Source organism: Melospiza melodia, chromosome 20 (genome assembly GCF_035770615.1).
Source record: "Melospiza melodia melodia isolate bMelMel2 chromosome 20, bMelMel2.pri, whole genome shotgun sequence".
In the NCBI taxonomy this organism is placed as follows: domain Eukaryota; kingdom Metazoa; phylum Chordata; class Aves; order Passeriformes; family Passerellidae; genus Melospiza; species Melospiza melodia.
The window spans coordinates 4,000,556-4,010,565 of NC_086213.1; the positions used below are offsets into that span (position 1 = coordinate 4,000,556).

The 10,010-nt window shown below is 46.7% G+C and overlaps 1 protein-coding gene across 1 annotated transcript in view; it reads right to left on the bottom strand.

Moving 5' to 3' along the window:
• The window catches only part of SPECC1L (sperm antigen with calponin homology and coiled-coil domains 1 like), a 65,479-nt gene extending 58,975 nt beyond the window's left edge, over positions 1 to 6,504 (bottom strand). The window contains exon 1 of the mRNA XM_063173370.1: positions 6,429 to 6,504. The gene's annotated coding sequence lies outside the window, so the exon portion shown is untranslated. The remainder of the gene's footprint in view (positions 1 to 6,428) is intronic.
• Positions 6,505 to 10,010: the final 3,506 nt, after the last annotated feature.

Consider the following 10,010-nt stretch of genomic DNA (forward strand, 5'->3'; position numbering starts at 1 on the left):
TGCTGCACCAAGTTCCCAGGGAGGAGCAAGGCAGGCAGCAGGCAGTGCCCAGCACAGGAGGGGGACAGAGAAGGGACATGCAAAATGCCATTTCAGAGGCAGACCAGTGGCTCCCAGCACACTGTGTGACAGGTAAAACCTGTAAGAGAAGTGATTCACTTTGACTGGGTCTCATGCTCATCCAAAACACTCCACCAGATCTTCAGTTCATGCAAAATCCAAACACTCCCAGTCCTGACAGCAGGATGGTTATGGTGACAGATCTGTTCTTACCAGCAGTTGATTAATTCTGAGCTTGAGGACTTTCTATTGCCTGGACATCTGGAGCTGGGAGGTGACTGAGTGCTCACCATGTCCACTTCACCCCCAACCTGGTCTGACAACATTCTTGAAGGCATTGCAACAAGAAAATCCCAGAGGACAGAGAAGCAATAAAGAGATGCATGACCTGAGGAGCTTCCCAGGCCCCAGGTGCTCACAGCTCTGGGATTCCCAAGCCCAGGAGGACCATCCTGGGCTCAGATGCACAAAGCAAATGGCCTGAATGGGAATGGCTCATGCACAAGTCAATCTTGCTAAGGCTGGGGGAGAGAAGTGCCTGCTGTGGATTGCTTAAGTTAGTCATGAAAATAACTTAATTGTACCTTGCCACCTAAAGAGGCAGTCCCACCCCTTGCTCAGTCCTCTCCCTTCTCTCCACTCTAGAGATCACAGCTCATTTTTGATGAGTTGGTCTTTCAGACAGATGAGGACTGATGTGACTCACCTTGTAATTGCTAGATACTATGCAAAGGAAGCAGCGGGACTGGGAACAAGAAGGAAGTCTCATCCTTTCAGAGATGGTGTAGCCCCAAATTTGTTTTAATTCAGTTTCAGGCAATTGGCCTCTCAGCAACAGCCCTGCTTTAAATGAACCTCTTACTGTCCCCTACCAAGCCACCAACACTTTCCAAGCCAGGGCACAGATGAACTGTGTTATTTTTATGCTATCACCACGTCACTAAACAGGCACTGAGGGGTCTGAAGCCTGGCTGGCTACAGATTTCAATCCTGTGCAGTGGCCCACATCTTTCCTCACCTCCAAGACCTGTCAACAGCACACTCATTACACAGTTTAAAGGCTTCAGGCTTGGCAGACAGAGCCACATGCAAATCCTTCCTAAACACTCTGGTGTCACTAAGGGAGGAGCAGTTACTGGCCCCAGTGTGGAAGCTCAAGGACACAAATTTGAGTCATATGGAAGAAAAGTCCTTGTGACAGCATGGAGAGGTTCCCATCTACTGGTAATTTTTTTATTTCCCCAGGGAAAAAGGGTAGGACTATTTCTCTTCCAAATTTTATTCCAAGCCTTCTGGAAAAGGGTGAATCACCAGGCAGTTTATGGAGCTGCTGTTCCCTGGGACAGTTTGGTTCAATGCAGGAGCAATGCAGGATTCTACATGGGACAAAGCCTGGGAAAGCACCAAAATCCCAGTACAGCATCCCTAGCTGATGTAGCTGCTGATATCCTCATGGAATGCAAAGTGCACTTTCAACTCTGAAACACTTTTAAGGTATTTCTTTGAAAAGCTCCTGGATCTCCAGGTTTCCTGGCAAACCTTTGATGCATGACTGAAGACCTCAGAATAATTTTTCCTCCAGCAAAATGCAGTCTTACTATTAAAAAAGGCTATACTGAAGTATTTTCCTTTAAATATCCTTTGTATTACAATGCTAATGTCCACAACTGATAGACTTAATTTTCTTCTGTAGATAGACACTACTTATTTCTTACAGGTGTGTACATCAGAAAGATTTTGAGAAAACTGTCAATAAGTTTTTCTAACAAGAATTTGTATGATTTCACATTTTTAACACAGCAAATGTAGTTCTGAATATGAAAAAGTGGACTGAAATTTTTATCTGCACACTTGAATCTATACCCTTTAAAATGTCTTTACCATTTTTCCTGAGTTTTCACAAACAGAATTTGCATCTTTTACAGCAATATCTATCCCAGCAAACTATCAAAACCTTTGGAGAACAGCATGATGGCACCTTTAAACTTCTCCAAAGTCCCAGGCACACCCATGCTGCAGGCTGAGGAAACTTCCTCCTGAAGTTTTGTATAAAACTAGAAAGAAGAGCAACAGTAACGGGGGAAAAGTTTATGTCACAAAGTTTTCATATTAACATGACATTTCTTTATGACCTCAGCATAGTTCAATCCAATGCTATTGCCACATTCAAGGACGCATCTCATATTTACAAATCCTAAATCAAGAATAATTTGATGACAACAACTGTATGTATTTAAGAAGTTCATCATTTCCAAAATTGTCCATCTCATGTAAGCAGGTGTAGATACAAAGTAGCTTTGCATGATTCTGTCATTGAAAGGAAAGGTTCTGGTTTTTTTGTCACAGAAAGAAATAAAAACAAAACTAAAACTTCAAGTGTACACAGTTACTCAGATTTGTGGAAGGAATCATGCCTATAAAAGTAGCTTTGGTTTTCCTTTTCTCTTCCAGAATAGCCTATATTCCTTCAGGGACTTGAAGGAAATATTTGCCATTAACCATTTAAAGTGCTGGTCACTTGTTAGGGAAGAGCAAATTGAAACATTCAAGACCATTGTCTGAAAAGACACTGCACAGCAGATGCTACTTTAAATGCACACCCATTATCAACCCTCAATAAAAGAAATTTTTTGTTTTGCTAAATAAAAGAAAAATTTTAGCTCAGTATAATCCAGCAACTCAGGAAAAGGAGAAAAAAAAATTAAAAATCTACGGCTAAAAAGAGAAAGTCAAACTTGCCCACGTCACTTAAGACTTGTCCATACAAAGCCAATATTCTAGCAGAGAAATACATTGAATTATTTCAATGCTGGAACACTCTCCAGCACCAACCCTCCCACAGCAAAGAAATTCTGCAGCCGAAGCTTCACGAAGGCTCCATCTGCCAAAACCACTGTGTGCTTCTAATTAAGAACATCCACAGACATGCACTGAGAAGAACACACAAAGTTTCAGGGAGCAGCGAGAATGGCAGCACCCTGGTCATGCCTCCCAGCCACCTCCCCAAAGGCAGATCCCACAGAAAGCCTTTACTCACTGCAGGTGCCTGTGCAGAGCATGAGCCCCACGCTGGCCAAATGACCAAAGCCAAGGAAATGCTTTCAGCATCCAAAATACACAAATACTTCCAGGCTGATGTCATCAAATACATCACTCAGTACTTCAACTCTACCTTAACTCTTTTTTACTGTTATTTAAATACTACATGTTAGGTGCTCAGTTCATTTTCCTGAATAAAACTGCATATCTAACAGTTAGTTGCAGCCAGTCATTACCTTGGCTCTGTTCTGGCACACAGTGATGGAAAATAAAATTCATGCAAGATTTAGCTGTCAAAAATGTCAAACTAAGTTTTGAAGTAAGTAAAAACTTGTTATTTACTCTTCTGAAATTTTGCTTTAGTGGCTTTATAAACATTTAATATGCAATAAGTGACTTGTTCTAAATTTTTTTTTTTTTTTTGTATTGAAACCTTGTGGATTGACACCCTCCATAAAGTCTCCTTTCACCTAACTTCAGAATTTATCCTTGTATTATTCTTCCCTGCAATTTGGGAAGCTACTAGCTTTGCCACTGATTTACAACACAGTATCAGTTCTTTGCAAAACTGAAGCACCCTGAGAAGACGAAGATCAAAAGTCTGTATGTTTGATGAAGATCAAAAGTTGTAGTGCCTTGTAGGTGTAGGACAGTAAAGTCTTCTTTCCCAAAGAAAATCATGCACATATGTGTGAAAACTCTACTAATGAATTATTTATGTTTAAAGATAGAATCCTGTGATTATTTCCAGGCTGCACTAGTGCTAAGTGCTCCAAATGGTGCCTTCTCTGATCATTTCAGCTGGAATAAGCTCAAAAGAAACAAGTAATGGGTTCCTTGTAGCTAGTCATGTAAGGCTACCATTATGTGCATAAATCAGCTTCCAACACTGCTCTTTCTCCCTTTTTCAGTAGAAAGACCAAAAATAAGACTAAATGGGGTGATTTTTAAGGCAGGAAGTACAAGCCTCACATTTCTTATGCTGTTTTCCCAATGAGCAATACTGATTCAGTCCCATTAATAGCATTACACACTGCTAGGACTGGATCCTTGTTGGCAACACAGGCTCCGACACCACAAGGTCCAAGAAGAGCTTCTGAATTACATTAGTGAAAAATCTCCTAAGGAGTTTCCATAGCCTCCACCTACTGAGAATCTATTTTCCTCCCTCATACCAACAGTAAAGCAAAAATGGCACAAATTTGACTGCAAAATGTTACTTTTAAGTACATAGCTATCAATACATAAAATGTCGACTGCATATCAGATTTATTTTGTACAAGCAAATCTTTGCAGCATAAAAATATCCATCCCAACATGTGCTAAAGGCAGAAACTTCTAAAGCTCAGGAAGTTTTAGCCCTGGCAATTGCCACCTTTAAATGATGTCCAGGTACAGCTCAGGAAAATTCCAGCTGGCCCAAGCAAGCCATGCCAGTGCCCATGCTGACAGTGCCGTGGCCAAACACCTACCAGACCTCAGCCTAATGCCCAAGTTTGATTTGCTGTGTCCATACACACTCTCCATTGATGAAAATCTTAGCTCTGGGTTCATCCTGATGCAGAAAATACCTTTGGGAGACACCTGGAAGGCCACAGAGATCACACCAGCCTGAAGCACAAAGAGAAATGAAAAATACCACAGAGCTGCAAATCACAATAGAAGGTAACAGTCCATGACACCTGGAAATCCCTGCACTGAGGTTTTCCCACTGTGATGTTCCACCATCATCAGACTTTAATACAACAAACCCTCAAACAATCAGAGAGAGAAGACAGATCTTTACTGATGATCACACTAAAACACATGCCAGCAATTAGCTTGAGCAGATAAAGTAACTGGGAAAATGTGGGCTGCATTATCTAATTAGATGGCCCTTTATTTGACAGGAATAGGAAAATATGTTAAAAATATCTGAGAGGTTTTATTCCCAATTATGTATCATTTTCAAAAAATAAAGAAAAAGAGATGTATCTTCAGCCATACAAAAACATCTGAGAAATCAAGGGTTTTTTTTCCTTACTTCATGTAGTTTACCAGCCTGGAATCTGGTTTTTCCATTAGCTGAAAGCGAAGTGGCAGTGTTACAAGAAACATGAGACTACTCCCGTCTCAGTTTCCCAGTTTTAATCTCAGACTATTTACAATGACCTTCTCTTTTCATTTTGTTAGCAACTACCTAACAACACTCAACCAGGCTGGAGACAGAGAAGAAACTGCTTCTCTTCTTCTGAGCTACTACAGCCCTACATTGTGATCCACAGTGTTAAAAGCAGCCAGGGGCTTTAGTTTGCCTATCTTTCAGCAGCCAAAGTCCACACCATTAATGAAGCAGGAAGCAGCTCCAGAAGGTTTATGTTTGCTCTTGGGGTGAGCAGAGCTTGCACAGACGATGCCCTTCAACAGAGCCCACGGCTCCTTGGAGCTTTTTTCACCCAGCAGAGCCACTTACATGACACATTTTCGGCTACAAGAGAACTCTGTTCTCCAGATCCCAGCACAGACAGACACTTCACGCGATCACAGATGGTGTTGTGGAGAGGAGGGTGCAGTTTGCGGAGCATCAGCACAGCACCGCATTGTTTTTCTCTCTCAAGACACAGCGTACAGAACCCTCAGAGCAGGCTGGTGACCGGATTTGGCCCTGCTATAGGAACCTGCCTTCCTACATCCCGAGTTATACCAGGTCATGACAGACTTGGAAGTGAGGCACAGGATAGCAGACAGCAGGCACAAAACTGGAACTTAGAGGCTCCTTCAGCCCTACAAAGGCAGAAAAGCCGCGCTCCAGAGAAGCATGACACCAGAATGCAGACAAAGGTGCTCCCGAACACACCAAACCCAGCCGGAAGGCTGCTGAACGCGGGCACTCCGCGTTCCTCCTCAGGGAGCTGCACACGCACCCACCATCCCTCTCCCAGCCCGCAGCGTGAAGCGAACGATTCCCCCAGGGATGCGGACGCGGGCCAGGCTGCGCCTCCCCGCCAGCCGGCACCGGCGGCCGCTCCGCCGCTCCCCGCCAGCCCCGCGGGTCCCCGCGCCGCGGCTGACAGCGCCAGGCCGGCCGGAGGGTGCCGCGGGCGGCCCCTGGGGCGCGGGGGACCCGAGCGGGCGCGGGGCGGTGTCACCGCCGCGGTGACAGCGCGGCCCCTCGGGGGAGGCGGTGCGGAGGGGCCGCGCCCGGGGCTTCCCGCGGCCGCGAGGCGCTGCGGCCGGGGCGCGGGACACAGGCCCTGCCGGAGCCCGCGCGGCCGCGGGCGACCCCCCGGCGGGCGGGCGGGCGGGCGGGGGTCGGGGCCGGGCTGTGCCCGCCGGCGCTCGGCGCTTACCGGGGCAGCCGCCGCCTCCTTCCCGCTGTTCCGCAGCCCCGGCTCCGGGGGCGCCGCGCGGGCCGGGCCGGCGGGAGCGGGGGGGGCGCGGAGGGGCGCGCGCACGGCAGGGACCCCTCCGCCCGCCTCCGCCCCGCCCCCTGGCGGCACCGCGCACGCGCCCCCCGCCAGCCCGGGGGCCGTGAGGGGAAAGGGCGGGGCCGCCCCGCGCACGCGCCGCCCGTGAGCGCGCCCCGCCCTCAGGGCGGCCCCGCTCCGCACCTGAGCCTCGGAACCGCGGGGTAGCGGCTTCAGGTAGGGAGGAAAAACTCTCAGGTGGCAGAGCCCGGCCTGTGTCCCAACACATCGGGTCATCTAGAACGTGGCCGTGAAGTGAGCGCCACGTTCAGTCTGTCCTCAAACACCTCCCGGCACGGTGATTCCATCACCCCCCAGAGCAGCCCGTTCCGATGTGTGATTAACCCTTCTGTGGAGAAATTACTCCTCGTGTCCAACCTGAACCTCCCCTGGCGCAGCCTGAGGCCGGTTCCTCTCATCCTGTCCCTCGTTGCCGGGAGCAGATCCCGACACCTCACGGCCTCATCTCCTGTCAGGGAGCTGTGAGGGACAGAGGGTCCCCCCTGAGCCTCCTTTTCTTCAGGTTGAGCCCCCCCAGCTCCCTCATCACACTTGTGCTCCACACCCTTCCCTAGCTCCGTTGCTGAGGGGTGGGAGGGCAGCAATGGCCCCAGCCCAGTACCCACATCTGGGACTGGTGAAAAAATAAATTATTTTGTGGGTTTTTTTGGGGCGAGGGAATAAGCATGCATATTTTAAGCTCCAGCACCAAGTGTGCACAGTGCAGGAAACGTGTGAGTGAGGGAGCTGTGGGTCTTGTAAACCTTACTGTCCAGATCTGTAATTGTAGCTTTTCATTCGAGTGAGATGTTCAAATGTGTGTCATGGCTTAAATGGGCTAGAGTTTTCTTCACTGTTCAGCACAAACCCAAAATATAGCCCGTACTAGCCACCTTGAAGAAAATTAACTCTACCCCAGCCAAAACCAGCACATTGTGGTAGGAAATAGCTCTCCCTTCTTAGGTGACAAGAACTCCTGCACACAAGCTTTTAGAGTCTGAGCTCCCTTCAAACACACTAAACTGAGCTCAGCTGGGTAGCCTATCATGTGCAGGATGTTTGACTTGTCACGAACAGCCAGCAACTGAAGTTAATAACCCCAAATTGCAGCGTGGGTGCTTTGGTGGGAGGTAGAGCAGAGTTTGTGTTTACAGACACTGCCTGGGAAATGCTATGAACACACTAATGAAGACAATGTGCTGATTTGACACATTCCTGTAAAAGTTTCCCTCTATTTAGGCTAAAGCTTTCCCAACTCAGCTGTTTTAGCAAAAGAAACATTTCAGTGTAAGACTGAGTTGCGTGTTCTCCCTTGAGGTACATTCCTTCCTAGAATTCACAGGAATACAGAATTTGTACGTTGCAGACTGGTAGGGCAAGTATGATTTACAGTCCCCTCACTATCTTTGGTGAAGTTAAATTTTCAATATTATAAATCAAAGTAAATGATATCTCTATTACATCAGAATTCCCTTTAAAACCAGCAGGATGTGTGCTGCCAGATATTGCAACATCATTTGATTTACATGGTGGGAAAATTTTTCTGTGTGTGCCTCTTACAAAGTCAATTTCATGAGATGCCCTTCCTTGGCCATTTCTTTGTCACTCTGCCCGCTCCTACCTGGTGGGGATTCCCCTGCACAGACAAGGTGCACTCGTTTGACAGTGAAATGCTCTTTATGCTTAAATAATAATGATGTTTATTTTCCTACCCTATGACCAATGTTATTCTGCTATAATTTCTGCTTCGTGATACCTTCAGCAAAATGTTGTCGTGTTTCCACCTTCGGGTTGATTTTGAAGTTATCAGCTAAAAAGTGGCATTTCAATGGCAATAATTCTGTATGAAGGATGTGAAAAGTGGCTGCATTTGTTCTGAACAATGTATTTCTCACGACAGCCCACAAAGGGCTCAGCTTTCTGCTTTGCAGCAGGAAGCAACCGCTCAGCTCAGTGAATTAATGAAGGAGCTGCTAGCTGACGGTGCATATGCCTTGGATCTTGGTTCTGGAACTTGAAAGGTCGCTGAAAAAAGCGCGTTAAATGGCAGCATTGTGTGCTGTAACGTGTGTGAGAGCGGTTCAGCTGTCTGCTAGGAACGCTTTCTCTCGGTGCTTAGTTCTGGGCTCGCCTGCCCCTGAGGATTACAGAATCTCCATAACTGCAGGCTTCTAACAAAGAGCAGACCAATGTCCCTGGAGTCGGGCAGGGAGGGCTGATCCTGCTCGCACCGACAGCTGGATCCCGCCGGCCTCGGGGGAGCTGCTGCCCCAGGGCAGTCTGGAAAATGGAGAGACACCTGCTCAGGTGCAGCAATTTGCACGGACATCCGTGCTTGTTATACTCGTGTTCTTTCTCATCCTGCTCCAGCCTTAGGGTCTGTTCACTCCCTCTCATTCCAGGTGCTGAAGGTGTGTTGGGTGCTTTGCTCAGGCTGCACCAGCCTCACCCGGGCCTTCAGCAGGGGAAGAACATCCAGGAGGAGTGGCTGGGATGCTCCAGGCTGGCAGTGCAGAGCTGGACACGGTAGGAGCTGGCTGTGGGTGCAGAGTGCCCGGGGCAGGACATGATCCCTGCCAGGCTCATCCAGAGGCTGCTGTTCCATGTGGCTGCACCTCAAGGGTTCATTTTCTGGGACAGGGAGAACCATTTGGCAGAAGAATTCCACATTTTTACATTATATCATCACACCACTGATGTATTAGTCAGAAGTATTAGCAATAGTCATTGAGTTTCCCCTCCTTTGCATGACTCTCAGTGTAGTTTTAAACAATGCAGCCAATCATTACATTGCATTTTATCTATTTCCAATGTTGCAATGGAGCCCTGTCATCTTTGTGGTCCACACTTAATGAAATGGGCTAGAGAGCTTTCAAGCAGGTATCTTTTTATTGTAGAAAGGTTTATATATTATATTAAATTTGGACTATATTCAAACATAAATGTACTTTAATTACATTAATAATTTAAACAATGTTTAAATAAAGCACCAAGTTAACTTGATTTAAATAACTGATTCAGTTTCCACACTGATTCCTACAAGATCCCACTAATTTCATGCAGTGTTTGAAGAACTGGAGGCCAGAGCTGATTTCTCAGTAAACACTGACTACAGTTCAAGTGCTCTGCACACAAGGGCAAAGTTGACAAAGTCTGAGACAGGCCGGGTTTTGAAACAGAACTCCTACAAAAGGATTCATACAGATCTGAACAGGGACTGGGTTGCTCAGCTGTTTCTCTACCTTCCATGTAAACTATTTCCACACATTCAAGTTGTTCCAGTTTAGTTCTCTGTACTGACCTCTACATTTTAGGTGATACAGCTTTTACCTTGTAAAACAAGATACAGCTTTTATTTTGAAACAGCAGTGTTGAATTCCATGCCCCCAGCAAACTCAGCTGAATGCAATTCACACATTCAGTGTAATATAGACCCACTTTTAACTAAATAAGACCAAAAGAACC